This window comes from Eptatretus burgeri, chromosome 1 (genome assembly GCF_056783735.1).
Source record: "Eptatretus burgeri isolate ZD-2024b chromosome 1, Ebu_testis_v1, whole genome shotgun sequence".
In the NCBI taxonomy this organism is placed as follows: Eukaryota; Metazoa; Chordata; class Myxini; order Myxiniformes; family Myxinidae; genus Eptatretus; species Eptatretus burgeri.
The window spans coordinates 68,396,024-68,415,173 of record NC_140961.1 but is presented as its reverse complement, the minus strand read 5'-3'; the positions used below and the strand labels follow the sequence as shown (position 1 = coordinate 68,415,173).

Sequence of the window (19,150 nt, the reverse complement as noted above, 5' to 3'; positions counted from 1 at the left end):
ACCACCATGTAACCACAATGTGATTAAAAACACCTCACCACCACGTAACCGCCATGTTATTAAAAACACCTCACCACCACGTAACCACCATGTTATTAAAAACACGTCACCACCACATAATGGCCGTGTTATTAAAAACACCTCACCACGTTATTAAAAACACCTCAGCAGCACGTAACCGCCATGATATTAAAAACACTTCACCACCACGTAACCGCTGTGTAATTAAAAACACCTCACCACCATGGAACTGCCATGTTATTAAAAACACCCCATCACCATGTAACCACTGTGTAATTAAAAATACCTCACCACCACGTAACTGCCATGTTATTAAAAACACCTCACCACCATGTAACCGCTGTGCAATTAAAAACACCTCACACCACAAAACCGCCATGTCATTTAAAACACCTCACCACCACGTAACCGCCATGTTATGAAAAACACATAGCCACCATGAAAACACCATGTTATTAAAAACACCTCACCACCACGTAACCGCCATGTTGTTAAAAACACTTCACCACCAAGTAACCACCATGTTATTAAAAATACCTCAGCACCACGGAACCGCCATGTTATTTCAAACACATCACCACCAAGTAACCGCCATGTTATGAAAAACACCTCACCACCATGTTAGTAAAAACACCTCACCACCACATAACCGCAATGTTATTAAAAACACCTCACCACCATGTTAGTAAAAACGCCTCACCACCACGTAACCGCAATGTGATTAAAACAACTCACCAACATGTAACCACAATGTGATTAAAAACACCTCAGCACCACATCACCGCAATGTTATTAAAAATACCTCACCACCACGGAACTGCCATGTAATTAAAAACACCTCACCACCAAGTAACCGCCATGTTATTAAAAACAACTCACCACCACGTCACTGCCATGTTATTAAAAACACCTCACCACCAAGTAACCGCCGTGTTGGTAAAAACACCTCACCACCACGTAACCGCCATGTTATTAAAAACACCTCACCACCACGTAACCGCCATGTTATTAAAAACACCTCACCACCACGTAACCGCTGTTATTAAAAACACCTCACCACCACCTAACGGCCATGTCATTTAAAACACCTCACCACCAAAGAACCGCTGTTTTTAAAAACGCTTCACCACTACGTAACCGCCATGTTATTAAAAACACCTCACCACCACGTAACCGCCATGTTATTAAAAACACCTCACCACCACGTAACCGCTGTGTTATTAAAAACACCTCACCACCACGTAACCGCTGTGTTATTAAAAACACCTCACTACCACGTAACCGCCATGTTATTAAAAACACCTCACCACCACGTAACCGCTGTGTTATTAAAAACACCTCACCACCACGTAACCGCCTTGTTATTAAAAACACCTCACCACCACGAAACCGCCATGTTATTAAAAACACCTCACCACCACGTAACCGCCATGTTATTAAAAACACCTCACCACCACGTAAACGCCATGTGATTAAAAACACCTCACCACCACGTAACCGCAATGCGAGTAAAAACACCTCACCACCACTTAACCGCCATGTTATTAAAAACACCTCAGCACCGTGTAACCACAATGTTATTAAAAAAACCTCACCACCACGTAACCTCCATGTTATTAAAAACACCTCACCACCATGTAACCACAATGTAATTAAAAACACCTCACCACCACGTAACCACCGTGTTATTAAAAACATCTCACCACCATGTAACCACCGTGTTATTAAAAACACCTCACCACCACGTAACCGCCATGTTATTAAAAACACCTCACCACCACATAATGGCCGTGTTATTAAAAACACCTCACCACCACGTTATTAAAAACCCCTCACCACCACGTAACTGCCGTGTTATTAAATACCCCTCACCAGCACGTAACCGCCATGTTATTAAAAACACCTCACCACCACGTAACTGTCGTGTTATTAAAAACACCTCACCACCACGTAACTGCCATGTTATTAAAAACACCTCACCACCACATAACCGCCATGTGATTAAAAACACCTCACCACCACATAACCGCCATGTTATTAAAAACACCTCACCACCACGTAACTGCCATGTTATTAAAAAGACCTCACCACCACATACCGCCATGTTATTAAAAACACCTCACCACCACGTAACCGCCATGTTATTAAAAAGACCTCATCATCACGTAACTGCCATGTTATTAAAAACACCTTACCACCACGTAACCGCCATGTTATTAAAAAGACCTCATCATCACGTAACCGCCATGTTATGAAAAACACCTCACCACCACGTAACCACCATGTTATTAAAAACACCTCACCACCAAGTAACCGCCATGTTATTAAAAACACCTCACCACCACGTAACCACCATGTGATTAAAAACACCTCACCACCACATAACCGCCATGTTATTAAAAACACCTCACCACCACGTAACTGCCATGTTATTAAAAAGACCTCACCACCACGTAACCGCCATGTTATTAAAAACACCTTACCACCACGTAACCGCCATGTTATTAAAAATACCTCATCATCACGTAACCGCCATGTTATGAAAAACACCTCACCACCACGTAACCGCCATGTTATTAAAAACACCTCACCACCACGTAACCGCCATGTTATTAAAAACACCTCACTACCACGTAACAACCATGTTATTAAAAACACCTCACCACCACGTAACCAAGATGTTATTAAAAACACCTCACCACCATGTAACCACAATGTTATTAAAAACACCTCACCACCACATAACCACTATGTTATTAAAAACACCTCACCACCACGTAACCACCATGTTATTAAAAACACCTCACCACCATGTAACCACCATGTTATTAAAAACACCTCACCACCACATAACCGCCATGTTATTAAAAACACCTCACCACCATGTAACCACCATGTTATGAAAAACACCTCACCACCACGTAACCACCATGTGATTAAAAACACCTCACCACCAAGTAACTGCCATGTTATTAAAAACACCTCACCACCACGTAACCACCATGTGATTAAAAACACCTCACCACCAAGTAACCGCCATGTTATTAAAAACACCTCACCACCACGTAACCACAATGTGATTAAAAACACCTCACCACCATGGAACTGCCATGTTATTAAAAACACCCCATCACCATGTAACCACTGTGTAATTAAAAATACCTCACCACCACGTAACTGCCGTGTTATTAAAAACACCTCACCACCACATAATGGGCGTGTTATTAAAAACACCTCACCACCACGTAACTGCCATGTTATTAAAAAGACCTCACCACCACGTAACCGCCATGTTATTAAAAACACCTCACCACCACTTAACCGCCGTGTTATTAAAAACACCTCACCACCAAGTAACCGCCATGTACTAAAAAACACCTCACCACCACGTAACCGCCGTGTTATTAAAAACCCCTCACCACCATGTGACCGCCGTGTTATTAAAAACACCTTATCACCACGTTACCGCCATGTTATTAAAAACACCTCACCACCACATAATGGCCGTGTAATTAAAAACACCTCACCACCACATAATGGCTGTGCAATGAAAAACACCTCACCACCACGTAACCTCCGTGTTATTAAAAACACCTCACCACCACTTAACCGCCGTGTTACTAAAAACACCTCACCACCACGTAACCGCCATGTTATTAAAAACACCTCACCACCACGAAACCGCCATGTTATTAAAAACACCTCACCACCACGTAACCGCCATGTTATTAAAAACACCTCACCACCACATAATGGCCGTGTAATTAAAAACACCTCACCACCACATAATGGCTGTGCAATGAAAAACACCTCACCACCACGTAACCTCCGTGTTATTAAAAACACCTCACCACCATGTAACCACAATGTAATTAAAAACACCTCACCACCACGTAACCACCGTGTTATTAAAAACACCTCACCACCATGTAACCACCGTGTTATTAAAAACACCTCACCACCACGTAACCGCCATGTTATTAAAAACACCTCACCACCACATAATGGCCGTGTTATTAAAAACACCTCACCACCACGTTATTAAAAACCCCTCACCACCACGTAACTGCCGTGTTATTAAATACCCCTCACCAGCACGTAACCGCCATGTTATTAAAAACACCTCACCACCACGTAACTGTCGTGTTATTAAAAACACCTCGCCACCACGTAACCGCCATGTTATTAAAAACACCTCACCACCACGTAACTGCCGTGTTATTAAATACCCCTCACCAGCACGTAACCGCCATGTTATTAAAAACACCTCACCACCACGTAACTTCCATGTAATTAAAAACACCTCACCACCACGTAACCGCCATGTTATTAAAAACACCTCACCACCATGAAACCACAATGTTATTAAAAACACCTCACCACCACGTAACCGCAATGCGATTAAAAACACCTCACCACCACTTAACCGCCATGTTATTAAAAACACCTCACCACCATGTAACCACAATGTTATTAAAAAACCTCACCACCACGTAACCTCCATGTTATTAAAAACACCTCACCACCATGTAACCACAATGTGATTAAAAACACCTCACCACCACGTAGCCACAGTGTTATTAAAAACACCTCACCACCATGTAACCACCGTGTTATTAAAAACACCTCACCACCACGTAACCACCATGTTATTAAAAACACCTCAACACCACATAATGGCCGTGTTATTAAAAACACCTCACCACCACGTTATTAAAAACACCTCACCACCACGTAACTGCCGTGTTATTAAATACCCCTCACCAGCACGAAACCGCCATGTTATTAAAAACACCTCACCACCACGTAACTGCCGTGTTATTAAAAACACCTCACCACCACATAATGGGCGTGTAATTAAAAACACCTCACCACCACGTAACCGCCATGTTATTAAAAACACCTCACCACCATGAAACCACAATGTTATTAAAAACACCTCACCACCACGTAACCGCAATGTGATTAAAAACACCTCACCACCACTTAACCGCCATGTTATAAAAACACCTCACCACCATGTAACCACCATGTGATTAAAAACACCTCACCACCACGTAACCACCGTGTTATTAAAAACACCTCACCACCATGTAACCACCGTGTTATTAAAAACACCTCACCACCATGTAACCGCCATGTTATTAAAAACACCTCACCACCACGTAACCACCATGTTATTAAAAACACGTCACCACCACATAATGGCCGTGTTATTAAAAACACCTCACCACGTTATTAAAAACACCTCAGCAGCACGTAACCGCCATGATATTAAAAACACTTCACCACCACGTAACCGCTGTGTAATTAAAAACACCTCACCACCATGGAACTGCCATGTTATTAAAAACACCCCATCACCATGTAACCACTGTGTAATTAAAAATACCTCACCACCACGTAACTGCCATGTTATTAAAAACACCTCACCACCATGTAACCGCTGTGCAATTAAAAACACCTCACACCACAAAACCGCCATGTCATTTAAAACACCTCACCACCACGTAACCGCCATGTTATTAAAAACACCTCACCAGCACGTAAGCGCCATGTTATTAAAAACACATAGCCACCATGAAAACACCATGTTATTAAAAACACCTCACCACCACGTAACCGCCATGTTGTTAAAAACACTTCACCACCAAGTAACCACCATGTTATTAAAAATACCTCAGCACCACGGAACCGCCATGTTATTTCAAACACATCACCACCAAGTAACCGCCATGTTATGAAAAACACCTCACCACCATGTTAGTAAAAACACCTCACCACCACATAACCGCAATGTTATTAAAAACACCTCACCACCATGTTAGTAAAAACGCCTCACCACCACGTAACCGCAATGTGATTAAAACAACTCACCAACATGTAACCACAATGTGATTAAAAACACCTCAGCACCACATCACCGCAATGTTATTAAAAATACCTCACCACCACGGAACTGCCATGTAATTAAAAACACCTCACCACCAAGTAACCGCCATGTTATTAAAAACAACTCACCACCACGTCACTGCCATGTTATTAAAAACACCTCACCACCAAGTAACCGCCGTGTTGGTAAAAACACCTCACCACCACGTAACCATGTTATTAAAAACACCTCACCACCACGTAACCGCCATGTTATTAAAAACACCTCACCACCACGTAACCGCTGTTATTAAAAACACCTCACCACCACCTAACGGCCATGTCATTTAAAACACCTCACCACCAAAGAACCGCTGTTTTTAAAAACGCTTCACCACTACGTAACCGCCATGTTATTAAAAACACCTCACCACCACGTAACCGCCATGTTATTAAAAACACCTCACCACCACGTAACCGCTGTGTTATTAAAAACACCTCACCACCACGTAACCGCTGTGTTATTAAAAACACCTCACTACCACGTAACCGCCATGTTATTAAAAACACCTCACCACCACGTAACCGCTGTGTTATTAAAAACACCTCACCACCACGTAACCGCCTTGTTATTAAAAACACCTCACCACCACGAAACCGCCATGTTATTAAAAACACCTCACCACCACGTAACCGCCATGTTATTAAAAACACCTCACCACCACGTAAACGCCATGTGATTAAAAACACCTCACCACCAAGTAACCGCCATGTTATTAAAAACACCTCACCACCACGTGACCACCATGTTATTAAAAACACCTCACCACCATATAACCACCATGTTAGTAAAAACACCTCACCACCATGTAACCACAATGTGATAAAAACCTCAGCACCACGTAACCGCAATGTCATTAAAAACACCTCAACACCACAGAACTGCCATGGAATTAAAAACAACTCACCACCACGTAACCGCCATGTTATTAAAAACAGCTTACCACCACGTAACCGCAGTGTAATTCAAAACACCTCACCACCACTTAACTGCCGTGTTATTAAAAACACCTCACCACCACCTAACTGCCGTGTTATTAAAAACCCCTCACCAGCACGTAACCGCCATGTTATTAAAAACACCTCACCACCATGTAACCGCCGTGTTCTTAAAAACCCCTCACCACCACGTAACCGCCATGTTATTAAAAACACCTCAACACCACTTAACCGCCGTGTTATTAAAAACACCTCACCCCACGTTACCGCCATGTTATTAAAAACACCTCACCACCACGTAACTGCCGTGTTATTAAATACCCCTCACCAGCACGTAACCGCCATGTTATTAAAAACACCTCACCACCACGTAACTGCCGTGTTATTAAAAACACCTCACCACCACGTAACCGCCATGTTATTAAAAACACCTCACCACCACGTAACCGCAATGCGATTAAAAACACCTCACCACCACTTAACCGCCATGTTATTAAAAACACCTCACCACCATGTAACCACAATGTTATTAAAAAACCTCACCACCACGTAACCTCCACGTTATTAAAACACCTCACCACCATGTAACCACAATGTGATTAAAAACACCTCACCACCACGTAACCACAGTGTTATTAAAAACACCTCACCACCATGTAACCACCGTGTTATTAAAAACACCTCACCATCATGTAACCGCCATGTTATTAAAAACACCTCACCACCACGTAACCACCATGTTATTAAAAACACCTCACCACCACATAATGGCCGTGTTATTAAAAACACCTCACCACCACGTAACTGCCGTGTTATTAAATACCCCTCACCAGCACGTAACCGCCATGTTATTAAAAACACCTCACCACCACGTAACCGCCATGTTATTAAAAACACATCACCACCATGAAAACACCATGTTATTAAAAACACCTCACCACCAAGTAACCGCCATGTTATTAAAAACACCTCACCACCATAAAACCACAATGTTATTAAAAACACCACCACCACGTAATCGCAATGCGATTAAAAACACCTCACCACCACTTAACCGCCATGTTATTAAAAACACCTCACCACCATGTAACCACAATGTTATTAAAAAACCTCACCACCATGTAACCTCCATGTTATTAAAAACACCTCACCACCATGTAACCACAATGTGATTAAAAACACCTCACCACCACGTAACCACGGTGTTATTAAAAACACCTCACCACCCTGTAACCACCGTATTATTAAAAACACCTCACCACCATATAACCACCATGTTAGTAAAAACACCTCACCACCATGTAACCACAATGTGATAAAAACCTCAGCACCACGTAACCGCAATGTCATTAAAAACACCTCAACACCACAGAACTGCCATGGAATTAAAAACAACTCACCACCACGTAACCGCCATGTTATTAAAAACAGCTTACCACCACGTAACCGCAGTGTAATTCAAAACACCTCACCACCACTTAACTGCCGTGTTATTAAAAACACCTCACCACCACCTAACTGCCGTGTTATTAAAAACCCCTCACCAGCACGTAACCGCCATGTTATTAAAAACACCTCACCACCATGTAACCGCCGTGTTCTTAAAAACCCCTCACCACCACGTAACCGCCATGTTATTAAAAACACCTCAACACCACTTAACCGCCGTGTTATTAAAAACACCTCACCCCACGTTACCGCCATGTTATTAAAAACACCTCACCACCACGTAACTGCCGTGTTATTAAATACCCCTCACCAGCACGTAACCGCCATGTTATTAAAAACACCTCACCACCACGTAACTGCCGTGTTATTAAAAACACCTCACCACCACGTAACCGCCATGTTATTAAAAACACCTCACCACCACGTAACCGCAATGCGATTAAAAACACCTCACCACCACTTAACCGCCATGTTATTAAAAACACCTCACCACCATGTAACCACAATGTTATTAAAAAACCTCACCACCACGTAACCTCCACGTTATTAAAACACCTCACCACCATGTAACCACAATGTGATTAAAAACACCTCACCACCACGTAACCACAGTGTTATTAAAAACACCTCACCACCATGTAACCACCGTGTTATTAAAAACACCTCACCATCATGTAACCGCCATGTTATTAAAAACACCTCACCACCATGTTATTAAAAACACCTCACCACCACATAATGGCCGTGTTATTAAAAACACCTCACCACCACGTAACTGCCGTGTTATTAAATACCCCTCACCAGCACGTAACCGCCATGTTATTAAAAACACCTCACCACCACGTAACCGCCATGTTATTAAAAACACATCACCACCATGAAAACACCATGTTATTAAAAACACCTCACCACCAAGTAACCGCCATGTTATTAAAAACACCTCACCACCATAAAACCACAATGTTATTAAAAACACCACCACCACGTAATCGCAATGCGATTAAAAACACCTCACCACCACTTAACCGCCATGTTATTAAAAACACCTCACCACCATGTAACCACAATGTTATTAAAAAACCTCACCACCATGTAACCTCCATGTTATTAAAAACACCTCACCACCATGTAACCACAATGTGATTAAAAACACCTCACCACCACGTAACCACGGTGTTATTAAAAACACCTCACCACCCTGTAACCACCGTATTATTAAAAACACCTCACCACCATGTAACCACCGTGTTATTAAAAACACCTCACCACCATGTAACTGCCATGTTATTAAAAACACCTCACCACCACGTAACCACCATGTTATTAAAAACACCTCACCACCACATAATGGCCGTGTTATTAAAAACACCTCCCCACCACGTTATTAAAAACACCTCAGCAGCACGTAACCGCAATGATATTAAAAACACTTCACCACCACGTAACCGCTGTGTCATTAAAAACACACCACCACGTAATTGCCATGTTATTAAAAACACCCCATCACCATGTAACCACTGTGTAATTAAAAACACCTCACACCACAAAACCGCCATGTCATTTAAAACACCTCACCACCACGTAACCGCCATGTTATTAAAAACACTTCACCAGCATGTAAGCGCCATGTTATTAAAAACACATCACCACCATGAAAACACCATGTTATTAAAAACACCTCACCACCAAGTAACCGCCATGTTATTAAAAACACCTCACCACCACGTAACCGCCATGTTGTTAAAAACACTTCACCACCAAGTAACCACCATGTTATTAAAAATACCTCAGCACCACGGAACCGCCATGTTATTTCAAACACATCACCACCAAGTAACCGCCATGTTATGAAAAACACCTCACCACCATGTTAGTAAAAACACCTCACCACCACGTAACTGCAATGTTATTAAAAACACCTCACCACCATGTTAGTAAAAACGCCTCACCACCACGTAACGCAATGTGATTAAAAACAACTCACCACCATGTAACCACAATGTGATTAAAAACACCTCAGTACCACATCACCGCAATGTTATTAAAAATACCTCACCACCACGGAACTGCCATGTTATTAAAAACACCTCACCACCAAGTAACCGCCGTGTTAGTAAAAACACCTCACCACCACGTAACCATGTTATTAAAAACACCTGACCACCACGTAACCGCCATGTTATTAAAAACACCTCACCACCAGTTAACCGCCGTGTTATTGAAAACACCTCACCACCACATAATGGCCGTGTTATTAAAAGCACCTCACCACCACGTAACCGCCATGTCATTAAAAAATACCTCACCACCATGTAACTGCCGTGTTATTAAAAACACCTCACCACCACGTAACCGCCATGTCATTTAAAACACCTCACCACCAAAGAACCGATGTGTTTTTAAAAACGCTTCACCACTACGTAACCGCCATGTTATTAAAAACACCTCACCACCACGTAACCGTCACGTTATTAAATAAACCTCACCACCACGTCACCACAATGTGATTAAAAACACCTCACTACCACGTAACCACAATGTGATTAAAAACACCTCACCACCATATAACTGCAATGTTATTAAAAACACACAAGCACGTAACCCCATGTTATTAAAAACACCTCACTACCACGTAACCTCCATGTTATTAAAAACCACCTCACCACCACGTAACCGCAATGTGATTAAAAACACCTCACCACCACGTAACCTCCATGTTATTAAAAACCACCTCACCACCACGTAACCGCAACGTGATTAAAAACACGTCACCACCACGTAACTGCCATGTTATTAAAAACACCTCACCACCATATAACTGCAATGTTATTAAAAACAAACAACCACGTAACTTCCATGTTATTAAAAACACCTCACCACCACGTTACTTCCATGTTATTAGAATCCACCTCACCACCACGTAACCGCAATGTGATTAAAAACACCTCACCACCACGTCACTGCAATGTGATTAAAAACACCACAGCACCACGTAACCGCCGTGTTATTAAAAACACCTCACCACCACATAACCGCCATGTTATTAAAAACACCACACCACCACGTAACCACCTTTTTATTAAAAACACCTCACCACCAGATAACCGCCGTGTTCTTAAAAACACCTCATCACCACGTAACAGTCGTGTTATTAAAAACACCTCACCACCACCTAACCATCGTGTTATTAAAAACACCTCACCACCATGTAACCGCAATATGATTAAAAAAACCTCACCACCACATAACTGCAATGTGATTGAAAACACCTGACCACCATGTAATTCAAAACAAGTGCCACTGTGCAATTCAGAACACATCACCACACGTCGCTCGAGAGACCGGCTTGTTTTAACCGAGGATAAATACTTGAGTTGCAGTGTTGTCATGATTTACCACCAATGATAAACAGAATGATATTTCAAAAATGTATTGGGCCTGATAAGTTCTCGTGGATCAAGCATTCCGTGGCAGAGGTATGCGCTCTATTGAATTCCATTCTTATTTCACGATGCTTTCAAATCAAATTTCACACTTGCAATCTTCACAAACTACTCCAAAATGATGAATCTAAAAAATGCAGATAAAATGTGAATAAGTGAGATTAACAGAGAAATTCAGGTAATTCTCAGTTACCTAAGTATTCAAACCCCTTTGTCTCATTCATCTTAAATCACTTCAGGAGCAAATTATTTGTTTGAAAGTTTACAAAATAAGTGTAATAGGATTCACCTGAATGTAATCAGTGGTTTAACTTAAAAATTAAGCTCACCTACTTATCTAAGGAATTTTAAGGTGAAACTCATTTGGTCAACCAACAAGGCACCACATGAAGGAGCTTTCTAAAGATATCAGACATAAAGTGGTGGAAAAGCACTGTCGAGGAGAGGGTTTTAAGAAGAATTCAAATTGACTCATTGTCCCTTTGAGTATGGTGAAATCCACCATTAAGAAGTGGAAGATGTATCGTACCACCCAGACTACGCAGATCAGGTCGCGCATCCAAACTCAGCAGCCGGGCAAGCAGGAAACTAGAAAACTAAGTAGTTGCAAGCAGGGATGTCACTGTAAATCCAATAATGGTTGGAAGATCTGCAAGGATCTATGTCCGAGATTGGTGCCAGTGTTCATCGATCAACAATATCCTGTTCCCTTCACAAAACTGACCTCTATGGACAGGTGGCAAGAAAGAAGCAGTTACTGAAAAAGACTCATCTAAAAGCTCGTATGGAGTTTACGAAAAATAATCTTAATGATACTGCAAGCATGTGGAGAAAGGTTTTGTGGTCAGACGAGACAAAAATTTAACTTTTTGGGCCAAATTGAAAGCGTTACATCTGGTGCAAGCCTTACACTGCACATCACCCAGTCAACACCATCCTTACCGTCAAGCACGGTGGTGGCAGCATCACGTTGTAGGGCTACTTTTCGTCAGCAGGGACTGGCGAGCTTGTCAGGATAGAAGAGACAATGGATGGTGAAACCTACAGGAGAATCCTGGTTGAAAACCTGCTTGAGTCAGCCATGAATCTGAACCTGGAAAAGAGATTCACATTTGAGGACAATGAAACGAAGCACAAAGCTAAAGCCACACTCGAGTGTCTGAATAATAAGAAAATAAATGTTCTTGAGTGGCCCAGTCAAAGTCCTCACTTGAACCCAATTTAACATTTATTGCGAGACTTGAAGATTACAGTCCATCGAGGATTCTCATCAAACTTGGCAGAACCAGAGCAATTTTCACGTGAAGAATGGGCAAAGATTTCACCATCTCACCGTACAAAGCTGGTAGAGATAAACCCCGAAACACTCATAGCAGTTATTGCTGCAAAAGATGTTTCCACCAAATACTGACCGAAGGGGCTGAATACTTTTACAACCAGTGAATTTTGATTTGAACATGTTTTTTTCAAGGTATTTCTGACATATAACCTCCTTCAACTATAACAGTGTTTACCTTGATCTCTTTAGTCTATAATAAGAAATGTGTGTCTCCTCTATGACTCCAAAATCATAAAACCTATCAGCCTGATACTTTGCACGCGTACTAAGGGAAGTCCAAGGGAGTGCAAGAGTGAAAATTGGGTGTTTGGGTTCATTAAAACACCCGTTTTGAATATAGTTAACAGCATTATTTAACTATTTCCTTCACCAAGCGCATCCTTGGCCACCCCGCTGTCTGTTGAGGTTCTCAGTTACCTTGTTGGGGTCTTCGTTCGCATTTTTTTTTTGGCCTGCTCAACACCACCACACTCGCCACCCTCACCATCACCACCACAACTCTCCGTCCACGCCCGATGGATGGCCACCATTGTGTGCGAGATCGTTGGTAACGGTTTGACTCGGTACAAACCCACACATGGGTTTCTGACACAGCGACGAACTGGACCATTTATAAGGAGTCCATGTGCTGCCACGATCTGTGCTTTCCTTCCATGGATTCATTCCTTGCATGAACACAAGAAGTACATTACGCGTGTGTTCTGTGGCCAGACCGCGTCACAAATACTGTGTTTATGACGTCAGGCAGCTTACAAACAGCACATCGGATAACGCCCAATCGGAGTTTTCATCTTCAGGCGGTTTCGCCGACAGCACGACGTGAATGAAGCGCCTGAGCGTGCGTGCTTTGGCGGGAAAACACAGAGCTCCTTCTTCCTCCACAACACACAAGGTCTCTTTTAATAGCCGCACTCATTCGGTATGTACCGCACATCCTGATGAATTAAACTTCAAATCTGTCTAATCGTAACAACGCAACCGTTTCAAATGAGAGCTCTCTTTATTTATTTTGCTCGCCTGTGCTTTTGAGGACCGGTGGTCTATCTCTAAATTAGGCACACACGAGATGTGTGGATCAATGGTCCATTGGTGGAGGTTGGTCTTCTGCGTTGTGTAGCGTTTAGGAACCTCTAATTCCATTACGTGTAATATATGGACGACCCCTCGACGTGTCAATCGCTTCTTCCCTTTAATATCGGTGGACACCGTGTTTGGACGTGCCACGTGTACAAAGAGCTGCAAAACGCACACACCAACAAACGCTTACGGTGTATTATTGTTTGACACTGATACCGCCAAACCAGCCTTTAATGGGCTGACGTTGTCCAAAAATTGAGCGGTTTGGCTCCTGAAGGCAGCAGCGCACGCTTGGGGGTGCAAGACTGACAAGAGGACGTGCGGGGCACGAAGCAAGCATTTGGGAATGGATAGACATCCAGAGACACTGTAGTCGCCTTGGTGCTTCGCAGGCAGGGTGTAATTGCATCGACAAGTCCTCCGGAGAGGACATTACCGCCGACTGTCCTTTTATGCTGGTCCCTCGTGTGCGTTAAACACCCCTCTTGGAAAAGAGTAGGCCAGTGTGTGCCAGTGCCCTGGCGAAATATTCGTAATATTCTTCCCGCCAGAAATGATGCAAGCCTATTGCTGCACAATATGGTTTTGATCCCCGGATCACGACCCCGAAGGGATAGACTTGAACGGGGAAATTTCAGCTGCAAAGTCACCTCGCTGGCAGGGAGGGCGTTGGTTGCATCATAAACTCATAGAGGAAGCCATTCTTCGGAGGTAACGTCCGCGAGAACTTGCAGGTGGATGTTAAACTCCCCGTTGTGACTCTTAAGGCTATTGAGTGCTTGCGCTGCTTTACAAATAAAATTCTACTGATCTCTTTTCTTGGCCATGAATGGTTTATCGGAGATACAGAAACAGATATTGGAAGAGCGCAATATGCACTGCAGTTATGATTGATGTTTTACAGTTTGAGTTTCAATAAATATATTATACATAATCGTTTGTTTGATGTAATTAAACTGAGTTTTTCGAAGGAGGTAAATCCTTTTTTTTGTACACGTTTATATTTCAAAATTTTGACATCAATGTAACCTGATTTTAGGATATTCCATAAAACAAAATGCGATGTAACGCAGTTGAGTTATTTTGTTCGCACAAGCGAATTATGAAAAATTTAATGAAGAAGAACAAACGTAATATGTATTTCCCTTTCAACTGATGGGGTATCGGTAGACACCAAATCAAGTTTAAACTTCGAAAGTTTTTGTCTCAATGGTCATCTGAAGGTTTTTATTTTGTTGTACATATGGTCAAGGCTCATGCATGAGCTAGAACACAATGGACAGTACAGAGTGAGCGGACAACAACAGCAGGGTTAAAGGACAAAACAGAGAGAGAAAAGGACAAGTAAGGGATGTGGGGAGGAATGATGGTTGGAGAAGGGTTCATGGGGTGGGCAAGATGGATTCAGAAGCAAAATCTTCGGAGGGTAAAACTGGAAATTTGAAAGGAGGTGGGTTTGGGATGGAGGAATTTAACGAGGGGAGAAAAGATTGTGGTTTTGCATGGGAGATTATCTGAGATTGTGGTGACTCGCTGTCTTGAAGACCAAAAGGGAAGAATGAGATTGAAGGGAATGTGAAAGTTGATTCCACAGGTGGAGGATAAAATGAGTGGAGGTGAGCAGTGATTCTGGATTTTGGGAGTTTCATCAGAATGGAGTTGGTAGACCACATACTCCATCAGAATGGAGTTGGTAGAGTTGGAGTTGAAGAACCCTGAGGTGGGGGAGAGGGGATGTTGGGGGTGGAGCATGGAAAGAGCAAGGGGTGCAAGCCCACCCAGAAAAAATGTGGTAGAAAACATAGACCACCGACCTGTCTGCAATAGGAAAGTGATAGGCCCATCGACTCAGCTTCCTCATGGGAGATTCCATCAATTTTTGAACGCCTTGGTTTCCATGGTGTCGAGCTGAGGCAGGGACACCAGCCCAGAGGGGAGAGCAATACTCCATATTAAGCTGTGGGTCAAGGCCTTGTAGGTGGATAGGAATTCAGGTGTGCCAAGGAAAGACTTTGTTCGACAGAGGATGCCTAGTCGGTGGCTGGCTTTAGAGGCCAAAATATGGTTTTCTACAAGAAAGATCATGGCTGACAGTTAAACCCAGGAGTTTGAGTGATTGAACTTCTTCAAGAGGATTTCCAAGAGAGTACAGTGCCTGTAGAACATCTACATCCCCTTTTCAAAATTTTCATCTTTTGTTGCCTTCTAGCCTGGAATTAAATTGCATGAAAGGAGATAAGACTTTTTCCACCTTTATTTACACATCGTAACCCACAACTTCCAAGTGAAAAACAAATTATACAAATTTCAGAAAATTAATTTAAAATATAAAACTACAATGTCTTGGTTGGATAAGTGTCCACCCCCCCTTATAATAGAAATATTATATATATATATATATATATATATATATATATATGTATATATATATATAAAATATGGTGGAGGGTCTTCTGTGGTGAGGATTGGCGTTGTGGTTGTTGTCTGCGGGTTGGAGCGTGGTTGTAGTTGGTGACGATGGCTGGCGTGGTGGCTAAGGTTGTTGTGTGATGGAGGTTGAGGCGTGGTTGGTTCAAAATAAAGATAGAACAGAAAAACGGCTATCTTAAAGGGTCGCAGCCCGAATGAATAACATTTATTCCCTCTAAACAACGGGTTTGGGGATAACTACACATGTACTTGCAGAGATATCTCACCTACGGGACCTGAATGGTGGCTTACGAATTTCCTCAACCACAACAATATATATACAGACATATACACATAAAATATATATATTGTTGTGGTTACCAAATTCGCAAACCACCATTCAGGTCCCTTAGGTGAGGTATCTCGGTAAGTACATGTGTAGTTAGGCCCAAACCCGTTGTCTAGTGGGAATACATGTCATTTATGCGTGCTGCGACTCTTCAGGATAGCCGTTTTTCTTTTGCTATCTTTATTTTGGACCAACCGCCATGATTACCACCACAACCACAACATCAACCACCAACCACAACGCCGCTTCACCACAACCGCCACGACCTTCCTGTCACACCTCGCAACCGTCACATCGCCACCGTTCTTGCCCCGCTGTGGGTACCGGTGTTGGACTCGTGCAGGGCGCGCGCCGAACAGCGTGTACAAAATCACGGATTTTGTGCTTCAAAAACGGATCAAAAACGACACACGCCCACTTTTTGCCGTCCAATTGGTGAGCGAGGGGCGAATTGGCCCCGCCCCCAGGGCGATCGATATATGCAAATTTATGGATCAAAAAGCCTTCACGCCCACTTTTTCTCGGGCCAATGGGGAGCGAGGTGAAAGGTCGAAGGGAGGGGGTCAAAGATGAGAGGGCGAAGCTACGGGGCTGATAAAAGGACCGTGTTCGTCAGTCCAGGAGAGTCCAGAGGCGGAGAGTAGGAGAGTAGGAGAGTCGGAAACAGAGAGTCAAGACTTCGCGGGCGGTGGAGTTGGCAAGAAGGAGCTGGTCGTCGTGTGCGTTGGAGTCGGAACGGAGGGGACGGAGCTGTGGAAAGGCAGCGACACCAGACGAGGGGGTGCTCGCGTCGGGAGCTGCACCCCAGGGAGGCCGACAGCGCGACCTGGCCGAGGTGGAGACGCTCGTCGCGGGATAATAAAAATCCTCTATACCCCGAGCATCAGCAACCCCCTCCTGTTTCCCCCCCGCGCTGAGATAGTGCGACCAAGGGGGCCCCTTTCCCACCCCCTACCAGACACTGTCCGCGAGGCCCGCGGAGTTGAGGCGCCATCGCCGCTCCGCGTCTCATCACCAGACGGGTAGGCGCGACCCGGTCTCGGCCTCAGGCCCGCCTCATCCTTGAGGGTATTCTTTTCCTTGGTTTTGGGTATGTGTTGTCGGCGCCGTCTGTGAAGTAGAATTGTATAAGTGTTGCTGTGTGCTCGGTAGTCGGTATTAGCTCTGCATTGTGTTTTCGCTTTTACATTTGCTTTTTGTGTAAATTACATTGTGTCTTTTCTGTGTGCATTTGGTGGAATTGTATATGTGTGCTCCCGTGTGCCGCGAATAAATGTGCTTTGTGTTGAACTGTTTCCCGCTTCGCTTCGTCTTTTCCTCTATTGAATCCCCATCTTGCTTCACGTAAAGGGTTGGTAGTGGGCTGAATACGCCCGATAATTAATCGAACCGTCGAGGTCGACGATAACACCGCTCGGTTATTCTGATAGTACGGAACGGGTCGCTTAAGTGGCCCGTGTCCGAAGTCGACCTGCGGCGAGGTGCGATCGCCCGGTCTACCCTCCGCGTGGGTACTTAGGTAGGTCGAAATTGGCGAGCAACCCTATCCCACGCGGGGGCTGATTGGCTCGATCGCGGTGAGACCGAAAGGTCCACCCGTGACTGGTTCCCGGCGTTAGTCCGAGAGGGTCACGACTGGATTGTCCGTCCGGTGGGCGACGTGCCGCGATTCGAGTTACGTGGCCGTCAGCACGCCGGCGGGCGCGAATACCGCAACAATATATATATATATATATATATATATATATATATATATATATATATATATATATATATATACATATACATATACACACATATATATTGTTATGGATTCAGCAGTGGCGGGATTCTCAACCGAATCTTGGCGCCACCCTCACCAGCGCCGTCTCCGGGGTTTATAACGCCGGCTGTCTCGGGACGGGCCTCGGGTCACGCGTCTTCAATTGCGATACCAACGTACCCCTGGACCTTACCATTTGGGGAAATAGACCACGGTTACAGACTGGTTCTGTCAGATGCCGAGCGTTTTCTGCCAGTCTGTAACCATTTTGGTTTTATATACCAAATCGGGCGGATCGTTTCTCAGCGCGGCACGAATTCACTCAAAGCGGCAACTTCATACGAATCGACCAGATTTATTGGGGCACATCGGGGAACACAACACAAGCAAAACGTTCACGACAATGCTTTAATTAGGCTATAACCCGTTCT

General features: G+C 43.6%; 1 long non-coding RNA gene across 2 annotated transcripts in view; it reads right to left on the bottom strand.

The window, feature by feature from the left end:
* Positions 1–19,150, bottom strand: part of LOC147034669 (uncharacterized) — a 256,838-nt gene that overhangs the window by 108,076 nt on the left and 129,612 nt on the right. For both annotated transcript variants that reach the window (XR_015059656.1, XR_015059655.1), the window contains one exon: positions 12,726–12,876. This is a non-coding gene — a long non-coding RNA (uncharacterized LOC147034669). The remainder of the gene's footprint in view (positions 1–12,725; positions 12,877–19,150) is intronic.